General features: G+C 37.2%; 1 protein-coding gene across 1 annotated transcript in view; it reads right to left on the reverse strand.

Moving 5' to 3' along the window:
• The window catches only part of LOC102835261 (tyrosine-protein kinase Fer-like), a 579105-nt gene that overhangs the window by 266610 nt on the left and 293609 nt on the right, over nucleotides 1–18886 (reverse strand). The gene's annotated exons all lie outside the window — the stretch shown is intronic.

An 18886-nucleotide genomic window follows, 5' to 3' on the forward strand; every position in this document is an offset into this window, starting at 1 on the left:
TAAGAATCTTATCCCTATCTCCTTTCAACAGACCCGTCTAGTCAATGTGAAAACTGTTCAGTGGTGATTCTGTCTTCCCCGACACACTCTGAAACTAAACTCTCTCTTCAAACCTTGTAAGCCAATCACTTCATGCCTTTATTGCCCCTCTCATTTTAGGTAGCCAATGTCTAAGTTGCCCATCCCTATCAACCTTATATACAGAGGGGATAGGATTGATCCTTGATGTGAAGACTCCTTCCCTCTCAGTATCTTGAGCTACTACATCCATAAGGATAAGTCAAGTTTATCAAATTGTAACAATTTACACTTGCTTCCCTAATCAAAAAAAAACCTTTTTTTTTTATCTTCCTCTAGTCAAGTTCTGATCATCAAGCCAACGAAGCTAGGTCGAATGGGTACTATCTGCAAATTTGGGCATTCTTGTGCATCTCCCCTCACTTCATCTCAGCTCTAGCCTTCCATGGCTAAGTCCCTGTCCATGGGCTCAGGAGTCCCCAGGTCTCACCACACTTTGAACAAACTAGCCCCTCCTCTTCGCTCTCTCATCTCCAGGTCGACAGTTGTCCATGGAACATGGTTGAACTCAACCCGTATCTTCACTGCTGCCTTTCCCGGTCTTCCACTCACCAGAAGAACAAGGTAGTCATTAACAAGCTCATATGACTGCTCATGTGTTCTCTTTGAGTTTTAGTCTTGGAGGAGGTGAACTTACTCTTAATATTCTTCTTTTGTTCATCATATTTTTTACCAAGTCAAGTTAGCTGTGACACATAACTAACCTAGCAATTCTGAACTTCACCCATCAGTTCTCACTAATAATCACGATGCTATCTGCTCTCACAAAGATTTACAGCCTCAGAAACACTATACAGGCTCACTATAAGTCAGAACCGACTCAGTGACACTTAACAAGTCATAAATTACTTTTCTACATCTCATTGTCACTTACATTTCTGACTTGTCAACCACTCACTAAATGATATCCACAATGAAGCTGCATGATATTTATAAAATACAAACATGATCATGACACCATGGAGTTTGATTCGGCTCATAGCGACCCTGTATAGGGTTTCCAAGGCTGCAAATCTTTACGGGAGCAGGAAGCCTCATTTTTCTCCTGCGGAACAGTTGGTAGTTTCAAACTGTCGACCTTGAGGTTAGCAGCCCGATTCATAACCACTACACTACCTGAGCTCCTTATTACTTGTTGTTGTTGTTGTTAAGTGCCGTCGAGTCGGTTCCGACCCATAGCGACCCTGTACAGGGTTTCCGAGGGTGTAAATCTTTACGGGAGTAGAAAGCCTCATCTTTCTCCCGCGGAGCAGCTGGTAGTTTCGAACCGCTGACCTTAAGGTTCGCAGCCCGATTCGTAACCACTACGCTACCAGAGCTCTCTCCTTATTACTTAGTACCTTTTAATTTCTCCAGTCTCACCTTCTATACTATTCTTTCCATGGTAGTGTAACAATTACCACACATTTAATGGCTTAAACCAATCTTATAATTCAGGTGATAAGAAGATCACAATTAATCGTATGGGGCTAAAATGTCTATGTCAGTAAAGTTGTATTTTATCAGTGTCTCTAGAGAGTTCATTCCTTGTCTTTTCTGGATTCTGAAGGGTGCCCACATTCCTCACCTAGTGGCTATGCCACTCCAATCTCTGCTAAAGTAGTCATAGTTCCTTCTCTGACTCTGACTCTCCTGCCTCCCTAATTCTCTTATGTTGTTGTTGTTGTTGTTGTTGTTTTCTTATGTGCCTTGGAGTCAGTTCCAACTCATAGCGACCCTGTACAAGTTGTTTGAGGCTGTAAATCTTTATGGGAACTGAAAGCCTTATCTTTCTCCCATGGAACAGCTGGTAGTTTCGAATTGCTGACCTTGTGGTTCGCAGCCTGATTCATAACTACTACACTACCAGAGCTCCTTTAAGAACCCTTATTTAGGTTGGGCTAAACACATAATGTCCAACAATTTTTTTCATTTCATAACCCTAACTTAATCACACCTTCAAATTCCCTTTTGCCATATAAAGTACCATATCCACATGTTCTAGGGATGTGTACATAAAAAAGAGCTTCAAGGAGTAAGATGGCAGACTAGGAGAACAGCTGTGCAGGCTGTTCTCTGCAGCAAGGATTCGGAAAATTATATGAGACAGGTACAGAGGACAGGATAGAAAAGTAGATAAAGTGCTTGCTAGGAGACAGAGTTGAATATTCATAAAAAGAGACAAGGTGACAGGCGAGCAGTGGCAGCCAACAGAACCTGCTGCAACCATCTTGAAATTTCATGAATGGCTTTAGAGATAAAACAAATTTTCATTGGAAAAATCAAACTGTGGCTCACTGAGACAAAGTTAATTTTTCATTTCAGGAATAGATGACCCCAGGACCATCAAGAAGAGTGAGCATGAGTGGAGTGTGAGATCTCTACCTAGAAAAGCAGGAACAGAAAAGCGGTGGCAGAAGCAGTGATATGGAGAGACAGAGCAGCTGCGAGTTCCAGGCTCATGGACTGAGGATGGTTGTGTGTCTGTGTAAAGAATGTACCCTTTGGACATTTAAATAAACATAAACGTTTGTTTTGTATGTATATATCAAATATCTTTGCTTTGTTCATTTCTGAAATATAAGATGTAAATGGGGAGCCACAGGGAAGAAATAGGATAACTGATTTTGCAGGAAGGGTATTGTAATCATTGAGCTGAAGCAAAAGGTAGAAGCAGTACATCAACAGGGAGCTACCAAAAATTCAACCTTGATTCAGCAGAGGAAATGGGATGGGGGATATTATTGCGGCCATCAGATAAGTCTTAGCTAAAAGTAGAGAACACCAGAAAGACACTTACTTGTGTTTTGTTAACTGTGCAAAGACATTCCACTGTGTGGATCATAAAAAAATGTAGATAACAATGTGAACAATGGAAATTCCAGACACTTAATTACACTCATGAAGAATTTACATATAGATCTAGGAGCAGTTATTCATGTAGATATAGGGGATTTCGAATGGTTTAAAATCAGGTAAGATGTGCACTGGTTAAAGGGTGCTGAGCAAATACTCTAAGAGGCATGGAGAACTAGATGATGAAAAATGTGGCATCAGGACTGGAGGAAGGTTCATTAACAACCTACAATATGCAGATGACACCATTTTGTTTGCTTAAAGCACAGAGAACATCAAGTACTTAGTGATGAATATCAAAGGCTACAGCCTTCCAATATAGATTACAACTTAATGTAAACAAAACAAAAATCCTCCAACAGTACCACTAAACAGTATCATAATAAACGGAGAAACAACTGAAGTCAAGGATTTTATTTTACTCAAACCTACACTCAGTGATGGAAGCAGATGTCAAGTGGTCACACTACATTGGGCAAATTTACTGCAAAAGACCTCTTTAAATTGTTAAAGAGCAAAGATTTACACGAAAAACTAAATTATACCTGACCCAAGCCATGGCATTTTCAATTGTTTCTTATGCATGCAAAAGCTGGACATGAATAAGGAAAACCAGAGAAGAATTATTCCCTCAATCAGAATTCTTATCACTTGTCTATCTTCCCAACCAGACAGTAATTTCTTTTGGGAAACAGACTACCATAGTCATTTATATCTCAGTACCTTGCATAGTTTTTATTAAGTAAATTGTTGTTAGGTGCCATTGAGTTGATTCCAATCCAGAGACCCATGTACAACTGAACAAAACACTGTCTAGTCGTGAGCCATCCTCTCAATTGCTGCTACACTTGACCTAACCGGCTCATAGCGACCTAACGCACAACAGAATGAAATACTGCCGGGTCCTTCACGAGCCTAACAATGGTTTCTACACTTCAGCCCATCTCGTTCAGGGTCTTCCTCTTTTTCATTAGCCCTTCATTTTACCAAGCATGATGTCCTTCTCCAGGGACTACTCCCTCCTGATAATATATCCAAAGTATGAGAGACGAAGTCTGGCCACCCTGGCTTCTATGGAGCATTCTAGGTTGTACTTCTTCCAACACAGATCTGTTTGTTCTTCTGACTACCTTAAATATTCTTCTCTAACACAGAGAGCTCTGGTAGCGTAGTGGTTATGAATTGGGCTGTGAACCACAAGGTCAGCAGTTCGAAACTACCAGTTGTTCCATGGGAGAAAGAAGAGGCTTTCTGCTCCCGTAAAGATTTACAGCCTCGGAAACCTTGTACAGAGTTGCTATGAGTCAGAACTGAGTACACAGCACATAACAACAACAACAAACACCATAATTTAAAAACATCAATTCTTCTGTGGTCTTCCTTATTCACTGTTCAACTTTCACATGCATATGAGGCTACTGAAAATACCATGGCTTGGGTCAGGCTTGGGTCACCTTAGTCCTCAAATTGACATCTTTGCTCATCAACACTTTAAAGAGCTCTTGTGCAGATCTGCCTAACGCTATATGTCATTTAATTTCTTGACTGCTGCTTCCATGAGTGTTGATGGTAGATCCAAGCAAAATAAATCTTTGACAATTTCAATATTTTTCTATTTATCATGATGTTACTTATTGGTTCAGTGGTGAGGATTTTTGCTTTCTTTACATTGTGCCTGTGGTCTTTGATTTTCATGAGTATTTTAAGTTCTCTTTACTTTCTCCTGAGTGGCTAGTGGGTTTAAACTACTGAATTTGGGTTAGCAGCCCAATATATAACCCAATACATTTAGATGGGGAAGTTCGACTCTAACAGATGAGGTTCATTATAAGTCAGAAGGGAAACAAGGGCACCCAAGAAAAAGTTGTTACATATATAACATAAGGAAGAACATAAAGTTTAATTTTCTCTAAGCCTTATAAATACAGATGAATGAGTCTTTCTTTTTAAAAAATCACTTGCAGGTATCTTTCTTAATGTCCTTGGTCTTTCTAATTTAAATCTTATTATTTCAATGTCATTAAAATTCTTAGCATGCATATTTAGTCTACATAAAATAGATAGTGGGACAAGTCTTTTGTGATACAATTAAATTGTTCCCTTCAAGGACAATGTAACAGAAGGTGAACACTAATTTAGTTAATATGATAAAGAAAGATAAATAGTTCTTTTTAAAAGGAAAAAAAAGTAATGTCTATTCTTGTATCTCATTTTCACTTTTGAAATGGGTTAATACAGCACAGTAATTTGAAATTTGTGATATTAAACATTGCATAAATGTCAAGAGCTGCTTCATCACTTTAAAGTTAGTATCAAAGAGAAATTTTGTCAAGATATCAAATGAATCTTGGGGAGCTAATCAAATATCATTTGCAGTGGTATGAAATACATAGACTGAATAAGAATAGATCAGAAATGCTTTCTACATTACCTTAGAAAATTAAGAAAGTTTGGTAATAATAGCATAGGTACTAAAGTAACTTCAAATATAAATCAACACAAAAAAGAAATGACAATTTAGAAAATTAAATTCTTACATAAGTGAAACAAAAACTGAATTTATCATATTACCAAAGCATTCATAGATCTAGATTATGTTGTACTTTGGAAATGTTAAAAGCTAAAATGTCTACATTGTTCTGGAAATAGAGTAATAAAATCTTTTTGTTACAATATTTTTCAAATATATCAAACATTTTTTGCTGTTGTTAAGTACCCGCAAGTTGGTTCTGACTCACAGCAACCTTGTATAGGGTTCCCAAGGAACACCTGGTAGGTTTGAACCACTGACCTTATAGTTAGCAGTCCAGTGCTTATTTACTCCAAAGTAGTATCAGATAGTTATTGAATGTTAAACATATGCTAGATACTATGTGATACATAAATATAACTAAAAATTAAAATAGGTCTCAATGTATAAGTTCAATACTGTTTTCAAGTAACTTATTACCTAATGGAAATTTCAGACATACAAAATTGTTGAACACAAAAGACTGAATAAAGTGAATGGAATAACTAATGCAAGGGCAATGGCTAAGCACTCAGCTAACCAAAAGGCTGGTGGTTTGAATCCTCCCAGAGGTTATGAGGAAGACCTATTATCACTACCCTCCCACTGCCATTAAGTCAATTCCAACTTGACCCAATATGCCATAGTAGAATTATTCCCTATGATTTCCAAGGTTATAAATATTTACAGCAACAGAAAGCCTCATCCTTCTCCTGAGACACTGGTGGGTTCAAACTGCTGACCTTGGGATTGTTGTTGTTATGTGTTATCAAGTCAGTTCCGACCCATAGCAACCCTGTATAAGGTTTCCAAGGAACACCTGCTGAGCTGGAACCACCAACCTTGCAGTTCAAACGGCTTTGCAGTTTGGCACATTAACCCACAGTGCCACACCAGGTCTCTGACCTTGGGGTTAGCAGCTCAATATATAATCCAATATACTTAGATGGGGGAAGTTCTACTCTAACATGTGTAGTTACTATAAGTCAGATATTGAAACAAGGACATCCAATAACACAAAACTAGGACACAGTTCAATGTGACTTCAAACTAGGAGGGACATGTTAAAGAATACTTTAAGACTATATATGTTAAATAATTTTTAGTAATCATGAAAATAGAAACTATCCCATCATTAACAAAAATTTTCACCTCAAAAGTTTACATGGATTGTGGGCTACAGTGGAGCTGAGTGGTAGCAAGTATTCTAAAGAAGAGAAGAATAAGTAACTGAAGCTATTAATCCAGCCTGGAGTTCGAGAAGTAGACATCTTCTTATAAACTCACCTCATACTCTTCTTACAACCTCTCTTTTGCCCAACCCCCCTCATTCTATTGACCATTTCTTTCCTATTTGAAGAAGAGATGTACCAACATTTAAACAATTCTGTAAGCATTCCTTTTTCCCTTTATAAAAATCTGTTTTCTCTTTCTAGAGTTCACTTTCTTAGTACTTTGAAAGCTGGATTTTTTAGATCAAACAGATCTAAATTAGATAGCTCAATGTTCAAATCCAAGACATTAAAAGAAATTTCTTAAGTGACTTTGTGAAAAAAAAAAATTGGCAGGATATTATAGACTTTATGAGGGAAAAAGTATGAATCAACGCAATATGCAACAATAAATTCCATCTTAAGTATTTTCCCACAGAGTGTAGATCCTATATCAATTTGATGCTGTTGACAAGTGCCATCCAGTGGGTTCCAACTCATTAGTGACCCATATAAGGTTTCTGAGGAGCAGTTGGTGAGTTTGAACCACTGACATTGCAGTTCAACCAACACTGCAGTCCAGTGCTTATCCTACAGCATATATTACTGTGGGGTAAGGAATTGAGCAGGACCTAAAGAATTTGGTCTTTGTCTAAGATTCCCGAGAAACAACCTCTCAAACCTTATAATTTCTCCAGTGACTGTACTATCTTTGATGATGTCTCTACACTATATCAAAGCATTTATAAGAATCAGATGAGTCAGGTAGGGGCTGCCCTGCCAATAAGACAGTTTCATGCTATCAGCTGATCATGCAGTCAGGTGCTATTGAGTCAATTCCAACTCAGAGAAACAGACAACAGAGTGCACAGAAGAAAGAAACAGTCAGGTCTTGCATCATCCTCACAATTGTTCCATTTGAATTCATAACTGTGGCCATCTCATAGGTAAAGCACAATAAATATGTTCTGGTATTCTCTGCTTGCAACCAAGATCCACTGAATGCAATGAATAAGTCACTGGCCTTGCAAAATTCTATCATGTGATCTACAGCATTTTCCAACTACTGATCCTTTCCAGTGTTCAATTTTCTCAATTCCAATCACCAGTAAACATCAATGCATCTTGGTTGTATGCTTGATCGATTTCAGACTAAAGAAGTTGGTACAATTCTTCAATTTCATCATCATTGACTTTAGTGGTTGGTGCATAAATTTGAATTAAAATGGTAGTAACTGGTCTTCTTTGTAGGTGTACACACCACTATATTTAAACATAGATCTTGAAATACACTTTTTGACAATGAATGTGACACCACTCCTTTTTAAATTGTCACTCCCAGCAGAATAAAACATATGCCTGTGAGATTCATAATAGCCAAATCAATTCATTTCAGCTCACTAAAATACTTATTGATGAAGGACAAAGACCACAGCCTTTGGCATCAGCTGCACCTCAATGTAAAGAAAACAAAAATCCTCACCACTGGACCAATAAATAACATCCATATAAATGGAGAAAATATTTAAGTTATCAATGACTTCATTTTGCTTGGACCAACTATTAACACTCATCAAAGCAGCAATGAGGGAATTAAATGACGTATTGCATTGGGCAAATCTGCTGCACAAAACCTCTTTTAACGTGTTGAAGAACAAAGACGTAAGTTTGAGGACTTAGGTGCACCTGACGCAAGCCATGGTATTTTCAATAACCTCATATGCATGTGAAAGTTGGACAATGAATAAGGAAGATAGTAGAAGAATTGATACATTTGAGTTATGGTATTGGAGAATACTGAAAGTACCATGGATTGCCAAAAGAACAAAACAGATCTGTATTGGAAGAAATATAACCAGAGTGTTCCTTGGAAGCCAGGATGGCCAGACTTTGTCTTTCATAATTTAGACATAATGTCAGGGGGAACTACTCACTGGAAAAGGGTATCATGCTAGGTAAAGTTGAGGGAGGAAGTTGAGGAAGACCCTCAACGAAATGGACTAGCAAAATGGCAGCATCAATGGGCTCAAATGTAGCAATAATTGTGAAGTTGGCCCAGGATCGAGCAGTGTTTTGTTCTGTTGTGCACAGGATTGCTGTGAGTCAGTACCAACTCAATGGCAGCTAGCAACAACAACAAAAACAAAACAAAACAAAAACCCATAGGATTTCGATCTTTATGTGCTCAATTTTTCATTTTTGACAACTTCTAATTTTCCTAGATTCATATTTTGTACATTCTACATTCTGATTATTAATGGATATTTTCCGCTGTTTTTACTCATTTTGAGTTGTGCCCCATCAGCAAATGGAAGGCCCTAAAGCTTTGGTCCACCGCATCACTAATGTCAAATCTACTTTGAGGAGGCAGCTCTTCCTCAGTTCTATTTTCAGCTCCTTGCAACCTGAAAAAGGGCTCATCTTCTGGTACTATTTCAGACAATGTTCCACTATTATTCATAAGATTTTCATAAGATTTTCAGTGGCTGATATTCAGAAGTAGTATGTCACTCCATCGCAGTCCATCTTAGTCTGGAAGCTCAGATGAAATTTGTCCCCACGGGTGATTCTGTTGGTATTGAAAATCTCAGTGGTCACAGCTTCCAGGAACGACAAACTTGACAGATGAGTGGTGGCAACTGATCTTATGCCCCGGTAAAGGTTCTGAACATGGCAATTCCATGAACTTATTGCTTGGTGACAGACACGCTGTACATGGCAAGATAGCACTTCCCTTCTTGGAACACAGAAGTTAATCATTGGTAACCATCTCAGACCTCAACCTAAGCGTTTCTTTATTTAAATGCTTTATGCTATAATAAAACTGCCATCATCGTTTTTCGGAGTTCTGTGAATAGCTTAATAAATTCTCAAACCTGAGAAACAAATGGGAGTTCACCTCCACGTTTACAGCTGGTTTCCTGAGGGGAAAGTGGGATTTCACTTTCAGTGGTTGTGAATCAGGCTGCGAGCCGCAAGGTCAGCAGTTCGAAACTACCAGCTGTTCCCTGGGAGAAAGATGGGGTGTTCTGCTCCCGTAAAGATTTACAGCCTCAGAAACCCTAGGCAGGTTCGTTATGAGTTGGAACTGACTCCAAGGCACATAACAACAACAACAGTAATAATTTATAAATGTAAATACAATCTTTTGGTATTTTGGTCCTCGTGTAAACTTCTTAATGTCTTTCATACTTTTTTCCCTAATAATTTCAAATCCCAGAATTAGATTATTGTTTATCAAAATGTTTTAATTAGGGGGGAAATGCTGATGCAGGAAATTCTTTACTAAGTATATTTTAATATTATGTCCTTACCTATTATGGTAGTTGTTGTTGTTGTTATGTGCCATTGAGTTGATTCTGACTAAAAAGTAACTCTACATAGCTTCTAAGGAGTGGCTGGTGGGTGTGAATCACCAACCTTGCAGTTAGCAGTCCAGTGCTTACCTTAGAGTGCCAAACCAAGAGGGCATTAAAAGAAGCAACTATAAAATCTTTTTCTAAAATTTTTACAAAAAATGTTATTGAGCCAATTGTTATGTAAAATCTAAACAGAATTTTCCTTTATAACTTAATGGTACTAAAACTTTTAGTTTTAAATGGATTATTACTCTCTTTTGTTTCTAATTATGAAAACATTTTTGTTCTTTTTTTTTTTTAATTGACTTCCAGGAAGCTTTGGGCTAAGGTTCAAGTCAATACAGACATTTTATATAGGCCTTTAAAGTCTTCCTTTAGTGTTTAATTTACTGTTCTTAAATTTCTACCATTACTTGCTTTTCCCTAATACTGATCATTTGGTTTTATGTTAGCATTACATTACTGCAATATTTTGTTTATAGCTATACAAGTTCAATGAAAAATGCAATGAAATGAAAATAAAAACATTGTGAAAAATTACTGAAAAGCACTAGCACTTTATATTTGACAATGAATGTCATTGTTGTTAAGTACCATCGAGTTGAGTCTGACTCACAGCAACCCTGTATAGAGTTTCAGAGGTACAGCTGGTCGTTTGAACCACCGACCCTACATTTCAAACTGACCTTGCAATCCACTGCTTACTTAACCTACAGCTCCAAACCAGGGCTCTTTTTCTATAAATAATAGGAGTTATTTTGACTATTATGAAATTGATTTTGCCTATTACTAAACTTTTTCAAGTAATTAAAAGGCTGGGGAGCCTTTTGATTTTCCTGAGATAAGAGGTATCACAGGAACTATAAGTATGCATAGTATGCATACACAGTTCATTCACTCCTATATGACAAAGTAGAACTTCCCCCTAGGGTTTTCCAGTAGTAACCTTTATGGGAGAAAAATGCCAGGTATTTTCCCACAAAGCGAATGGAGGGTTTGTTTAGCAGCGGGACACTTAACCAGAGCTTCCTATAAACCTTTGTTGCTGTTACAAGTGCCTTTGAGCCAGTTATGACTCATAGTGACCCTAATAAGGTTTCCTAGATGTGCACCTTTGTGGGAGCAGAAAGCCTCATCTTTCTCTTTCAGAGAGGCTGGTGGGCTTGAATCACTGACCTTATGGTCTGCAGTCCAGTATTTATCACAGAGACACGATATACCCTACAAACCTTTGTTGTTTTTGTTGTTGTTGTTATGTGACGTGTTGTCGGTTCCAACTCACAGCGACCCTGTGCAGGGTTTCTGAGGGTGTAAATCTTTACGGGAGCAGAAAACCTCATCTTTCTGCCGCGGATCAGCTGGTAGTTTTGAACTGCTGACCTTGTGGTTCACAGCCCGATTCCTAGCCACTACGCTACCAGAGCTCCTTATAAACCTTTAGTGGTATGAAATTTTCCAGAGAAAATTCTTAGTGCTAGTATTAAAAGTTCTCAAAAACGACTTCAGCCCAAACTTTGCAGATTAATTACCTTCCAAAATCATCTGATCTTGCATTACTTTAAATAAATCTTGGACTGTCCATGTTTTAGATTATTCCCTTATCTCAACCCAAAATAATTTCTCTATTACTTCTACTCCTGCCTGCTCTTAATTCCTACTACAATACCTATCTTCCTTTATGAACCATCCCAGGTCCTCTGCTCCTCTTCTGAATTCTTACAGCACATATTTCTGTTTTTAAAATGAATCTATTTAAAAGAAATTTACTTTTCCCCAAAATTCTTCATGTTAGTATTTTTCAGTTGAGGTTCATTTTACACCTTATAAAGGATATGCTTTTTTATAAATATATAATAGAATTCCTATCATATATAGGAAACATCAAACTTCTTTTGTGAAGATTTGTTTTATACACATGGATACAAGCATAGCAACACTCATAATATTATATACACTGAGGTTCAGTGTAAAATGCAATTTCACACAGAGAAAAGATTGAAGTTGTCAAGGACTTCATTCTTCTTGGATCAACTATCAATACTCATGGAAGCAGCAATCAAGAAATCAAACGACGTATTGCATTGGGCAAATCTGCTGCACAAGACCTTTTTAAAGTGTTGAAGAGCAAAGATGTCAACTTGAGGATTAAGGTGTTACTGACCCAAGCCATGGTATTTTCAGTAACCTCATATGCATGAGAAAGCTGGACAGTGAATAAGGAAGACCATAGAAGAATTGATGCTTTTGAATTATGGTGTTTGAGGAGAATATTGAAAGTGCAATGGGCTGCCAAAAAAAACAATAGATCCGTTTTAGAAGAAGTGCAGCCAGAGTGCTCCTTGGAGGCCACAATGGGCAAACTTTGTCTCTCATACTTTGGACATACTGTCAGGAGAGACCTGTCACTGGAGAAAGCTATCATGTTTGGTAAGGTGGAGGTCAGAGAAAAAGAGCAAGACCCCCAGCAAGATGGATTGGCCAAGTGGCAGCATCGATGGACTCAAGCGTGGCAACAGTAGTGAGGTTAGCCCAGGATCACGCAGTGTTTTGTTCTGCTGTGCATAAGGTCGCTATGGGTCGGTATCGACTCGATGGCACCTAACAACAACAACAACAACAAATTATGGGAAACGAGTTCTGGTGTGGTGCTGTGGGTAAATACACTAGACTGCAAAGTCACTTTGAACAGCAAAGTCAGCAGTTCAAGCTCAACAGCCATTCTTCGGAAACCCTATACGGGGTTGCCATGATTCAGAATTGACTCAATGGCACTTCACGACAATACTATAGTGTTAGATAAAAATCTCACATTATAATGAAATGTTCAATGGAAAAATGTAGAAAATACATATGTTAAAAAATAATATTTAATATTTTTGGAGGCTAGCTTTTCCATTATTTTCTGTGTATAGGTACATACACAAGGAGCCCTGATGGTACTGTAGCATAAGGGATTGAATGCAAGGTCTTCAGTTCAAACCCACCAGATGCTTCAAGGGAGAAAGATGAGGCTTTATGATCCTGTAACAATTTACAGACTTAAAAACCCTATACAAGTTAGCTATGAGTCAGAATTGATTCGATAGTAGTGAATTTGGTTTATATACATATACATTTCATTTTATGAAAATACCATAATATTACAATAATATTTTATAAACTGCTTTCTATATTTTTGAAATGTATAACTTGAAATTGTGCTCTAATCAATGATTTTTCAATAAAACATCTCCCTTAAAATTATTATCACTTGATTTCAACATTAATTTTTGAATGGCTAATATATGCAAAGTGCTTTTAAAAAAAGGAAATCTTAAGTATAAAAATGTAAACCATAAAATCTTTCTTACACATTTACTGGAGAAGACAGCCTCATCATTCTCCTGAGAAGTGGGTGGTGGGCTGAATTCCTGACCTTGTGGTTAACAGGCTAACACTTAAAACCACTGATACATACTGTCAAACTGCCTTTCACAAAGATTTCAATTAATGCTCTCAAATTATAAATCATCTTGGAACTGACTCCACAGCACATAACAACAACAACAAAGGTCTTTAGCTGTACATTCATAGTGACTCTGTGCACAACCATGAAAGTTGGACAATGAATTAGAAAGACCATAGATTTAAAATAAAATGCATTTGAGTTATGGTGTTAGAGGATAATATTAAAAGTACCTTGGTTTTCCAAAAGAACAAACAAATCATGTTGGAAGAAGTACAGCCAGAATGCTCCTAAGAAGCCAGGATGGCAAGACTTCATCTTTCATATTTTGGACATATTATCAGGAGGGACCATCTCTGGAGAAGGACATCAAGTTTGGTAGAGCAGAGGGTCAGCAAAAAAGAGGAAGACCCCCAATGAGTTAGAATGGCACAGTGGCAGCAACAATGGGCTCAAAAGTAACAATGATTGTGAGGTTGGCACAGCACTGATTAGTGTTTCGTACTGCTGTGCATAAGGAGGTTATTAGTCAGCTCTGATCTGATGGCACCTAACCACAACAACAACATTGGCAAATTACTGAATGATGCTGGTAAGCTCAAAAGAAAATAGAAAAAATACACAGTCACTGTGACAAAAAAAATTGGTTGATTTTCATCATTTTATAGTACCATATGATCAAAAATCAATCATAATGAAGGAAGAAGTCCAAGCTGCACTAAAGGTTTTATGGAAAAACAAGGCTGCAGGAATTGATAGAATGCAAACTGCAATGTTTCAACAAACTGACGAAGTGCTGGAGGCACTCATTCATCTATGCCAAGGAATTTGGAAAACAGCTACCTGGACATCCGATTGGAAGAGATCCGTATTTTTGCCCTTTTCAAAGAAAGGTGTATTAATGGAATGCTAAAATCATTGAATAATACCATTAACATAACACACAAGTAAGATTTTGTTGAAAATAATTCAAAAACAGTTTTAGCTGTACATTCACATGGAACTGCCATAAATTCAAGCTGGAGTTGGAAAAGGAAGTGAACTAGGGGTATCATTGCTGAAGTACAATAGATCTTGGCTAAAAACAGAGAATATCAGAAAGATGTTTACTTGTGCTTTTTGACTATGCTAGGGCTTTTGACTATGTGGATCATAACAAACTGATAACACTGCAAAGTCTGGGTATCCCAGAACACACAATTGTGATCATGAGGAACCTGTACATAAACAAAAAGGCAGTCATTCAACCAGTGCAATGGAATACTGTATGGTTTAAAATCCAGAAAGGTGTGTGTCAGAGTTGTATACTTTCTGAAGATGTATTCAATCTGTATGGTGAGCAAACAATCCTAGAAGCTGGATTATAAGAAGAAGCTGGTGGTATCAGGATTGGAGAAGATCCATTAACAACCTGCTATACACAGATAATACAACCTTGCTTACTAAAATTGAAGAGGACTTAAAATATTTGATGATGAAGATCAAAGACTTTACTCTTTCAATATGGATTGCATCTCAATGTAAAGAAAGCAAAAATCTGTTCAACTGGCTTAATAAATATCGTGATAAATGGAGAAAAGATAAAAGTTGTCAAAGGTTTCAATTTGCTTGGATCCACAATCAATAATCATGAAAACAGCAGTCAAGAACTCAAACAGCATAATGCATTAGGTAAGTCTGAAGCAAAAGACATCTTTAAAGTATTCAAGAGCAAAGACATCAGTTTGAGGATTCAGATACACCTGTCCCAATCACCTCATTTGCATGTGAACTTCTGGTATAGTGCTGTAGGATCAGCATTTGACTGTGAATCACAAAGCTGGCAATTCAAACCCACGAGCTGTTCCTTGGAAACCCTATACAGGGTTGCTAAGAGTCAAAACTGAATTGACAGCACTTAACAACAACAACACAGGCATGTGAAATTGGGACAATCAAAGTTGAACAATGCCGTCTCATGTTGGAGAAGAATACTGAAAGTACCATGGACTTCCAGAAAAACAAACAAATCTGTCTTGGAAGAAGTAGAGGCAGAAAGCTCCTAACTGGACCAACAAATAACATCCTGATAAAGAAAAGACTGAAGTTGCCAAACACTTCATTTTGCTTGAATCCACTATCAACACACACTTAAACATCAGTCAAAAAATCAAAGGACGTATAGCGTTAGGCAAATCTGATACAAAACACCTTTTCAAAGTGTTAAAGATCAAAAATACCCAAGCCAAGGAAAGCATAGGAAAGTTGGAAAATGATTAAGGGAGACTACAGAAGAATTGATGCATTTAAATTATGGTGTTTGTGGGGAATATTCAAAGTACCATGGATTGCCAAAAGAACAAAGACATTTGCCTTGGTAAAAGGACAGCCCAAATACTTCTCAGAAGCAAGGATGGCAAGACTTTGTCTTTAGTTCTTTGGACATGTTTGCAAGAGGGATCAGTTCCTGAAGAAGGACATGATGTCTGGTAAAATAGAGGGTCAGAGAAAAAGAGGAAGACCCAACGAAATGGACTGACAAAGTAGCAGCAACAATGGCTTCAAACATAACAGCACTTGTGAGAATGGCGCAGGACCATACCGTGTTTAGTTCTTTGTTCGTAAGGTGACGATGAGTGAGAACTAACTAGAGAGCAGGTAAGAACAGTAATAAGGATGATGTAATATATCCTCATGAACTAAGGAAGGAACATTGATGTGGGCTTAAGGAAAAGGAAGTTTCTTTGATTCCATAAAAATATAAATTGAAAAAGACTTGAACATATCAGAAAATATGTTGTTGTTATTTAAGTGCTGTGAAGTCACTTCTGACTCATGTTGTTGTTAGGTGCCATTAGAGTTGGTACTGACCTACAGCAACCGTATGCACAACCATGACTCATAGTGATCTTATATAGGGTTTCCAAGGAGTGACTGGTGGGTTTGAACTGCTGAATTTTGTTAGAAGTACAGTGTTTATCTTATAGTGCCACACCAGGACTCCATCAGAAAATATAAGAATGTATAAAATGAAAATCAGTGAATAGTAATAAGGAAAGAGGCAACTTACATGAGGGGGCTTCAAAAGGTGCATGGAAAAATTCTTTTATCTTTTAATTACATTTTTCCACGCACTTTCTGAAGCTTCCTCATATTATATGTATTTATATATATGATAAAAGTATTTTAAGTAATTTGAAATACAGAAAAAAATATGAATGAGCACATAATTAAAAATATAGTAGTCCTTGCTTATGAACTGTTGTCTGTTTAAATGCATCTGCTCATGAATGTTATTGCCACAAACCTGTCTCTTCATGACAAGTTAGTAGTGTCAGCCATGAAGCAATTTATTCTCCTGTCAAAAATCTGCCTATATTATTCTGGTATTCTAAAACAAATTCTGGTAGAAAGCCACAATTACTTGATGCATACTGGCAGAAAAGTGATTTGTCTACGGTTCAAGCTGATGGCTCTCTGCCTAACTCAACTGAATTGCATCAGGAACTTTTTGCTTTCATTTCCATTCAGAAATCAATTTCTTTTGTAAAAAGCTAAATCCAAAGAGACATTAATTTTTACAAGGCAAATAAGCTTTCAGAGCACCATTTAAGCATTAAGTTGAACTAGATGTCTTTCATCCTCATCTTTCACCTCACTCTGAACAATAGAGTCTAAAGTCCAGAGCAACAAACAATGGTTAAGAATATGGGCTCAAATCCCAGCTTTGACTCATATCAGTTGTATTATCACAGATAAGCAATTTACCATTTTAAGCCTCAGCTCCTCATTCATAATATTGCATGAGATTCAAAACAACACTGACCTCGCAGGGATATGTGACGGTTCAATGAGAATGCATATAAAGAGTTCAGTAAGCACTTGGTTCCTAGTAATTCCTCAATGAATTTTATTTTTCAACAAATAGTGATTGGACCAGTGCTCTTCAAATGACTGGAAATACAGTTATACTAATTGTGAAATACATTTCTGGCCCTAATGGAACTAACATTTTACTTAGGGAAGAAAGACAACTAAAAATACATCACATAATATAATGTAAGAATTTAGATAACCATGGCAAAGAAAAATTAATGATATAAAGGAGGAGAAAAAGCCAGTAAGGTTTTATTTCACATATTTTGCTGTTGCTTTAAGTGCCAGTGCATTGGTTCAGACTTATAGTGACCCTATGTAGAGTTTCTGAGGCTTTAAATCTTTGGAGCAGCAGAGAACCTCATCTGTCTCTCATGGAGCAACTTGATGGCCTTGAACTACTGATGCTGTGGTTCACGTCTAGTGCTTACCATATGGAATCACCAGTAATTACCAAAGGCCTCTCTAAATAAGTAACACTTGAGCAGGAAACTGGACAAAAAGCAGTCATGTGCAGGTCCAAGTGTTTGCTGATATGAAGATAATGATGATGTTGGATAATCAACAGTCCCCATTTACAACAATACATTCCACATCTTTACATAGACTTTGGGAGGCAGTATGGGAAAAATCAGCCAGAGGTTGGTGAGGAGTAGGTAGCTTGGGTACCTAATAACTTCGTAAGAATAGGAAAGTTAAATCACTTCTCTTAGCTTGATTTTCTATTTTACTAGATCTCTGAATGTGTATAGATATGAGTATGAAGATGAAAAAGAGACTACATTGTCTGCTGTGTCCTCTAATCAGGAATTATGATGATATATTTTCTTAGGTAAAAGCAGAAATAAATCAGGAAGAGAGGAGAAAGCTGCTATAAAACAGAAATTACATTGGGACCAAAACATCCTTTAGGTAGGCTAAAATGAAGTCAAGCATGATGAAAATTAGACATTTGATAGCACATTTTACAGTCAATTACATTAACTTCTTACACAAATTAAATCAAGAAGTAGATTCCAGTTAAAGAAGTACAAACAAGTTTTCAAAGGAAGCTATGTATGATAGATAATACCACCATCACAAAATCCATATCAATTTCCTCTCCACTCATAATTGAAACTCATTTAGCTTTCATAATCTCTGCTTTGTAATTTTCTTTTAAAAGGGTATCATTACTCTTTAAATCATGAGTGTAGTAATATTTACAACATACTAATAGAATGATTTGCATATTTCAAATGTTGTTGTTGTGAAGTGCCGTCAAGTCAGTTCCGACCCATAGCGACCCCATATACGGTTTCCGAGGAGGAGCTGGTGAGCTTGAACTACCAACCTTGTAGTTCAGTCGGCCTTGCAGTTTGGTGCATTAACCCACAGTAGTTAAATTCAAGTTAATAATGTGATAAACTTTAAATTTCTACCTCATAAAACAATCATATGCAGCCCCTTAATCTTACGTAGCTTTCAGCGGGCACTCTCTGGCAGATTGAGTGCTTGGTTTTAAGATTTTCTTATATTTTTTTTTATGAATGTCCAAATATATGTTTCCCCCTTCCCTCCCAGACTTGTGTGGCCAATGAGAAGTGTCTTGTTT

Source organism: Chrysochloris asiatica, unplaced genomic scaffold, assembly GCF_000296735.1.
Source record: "Chrysochloris asiatica unplaced genomic scaffold, ChrAsi1.0 scaffold00189, whole genome shotgun sequence".
NCBI classification, from domain to species: domain Eukaryota; kingdom Metazoa; phylum Chordata; class Mammalia; order Afrosoricida; family Chrysochloridae; genus Chrysochloris; species Chrysochloris asiatica.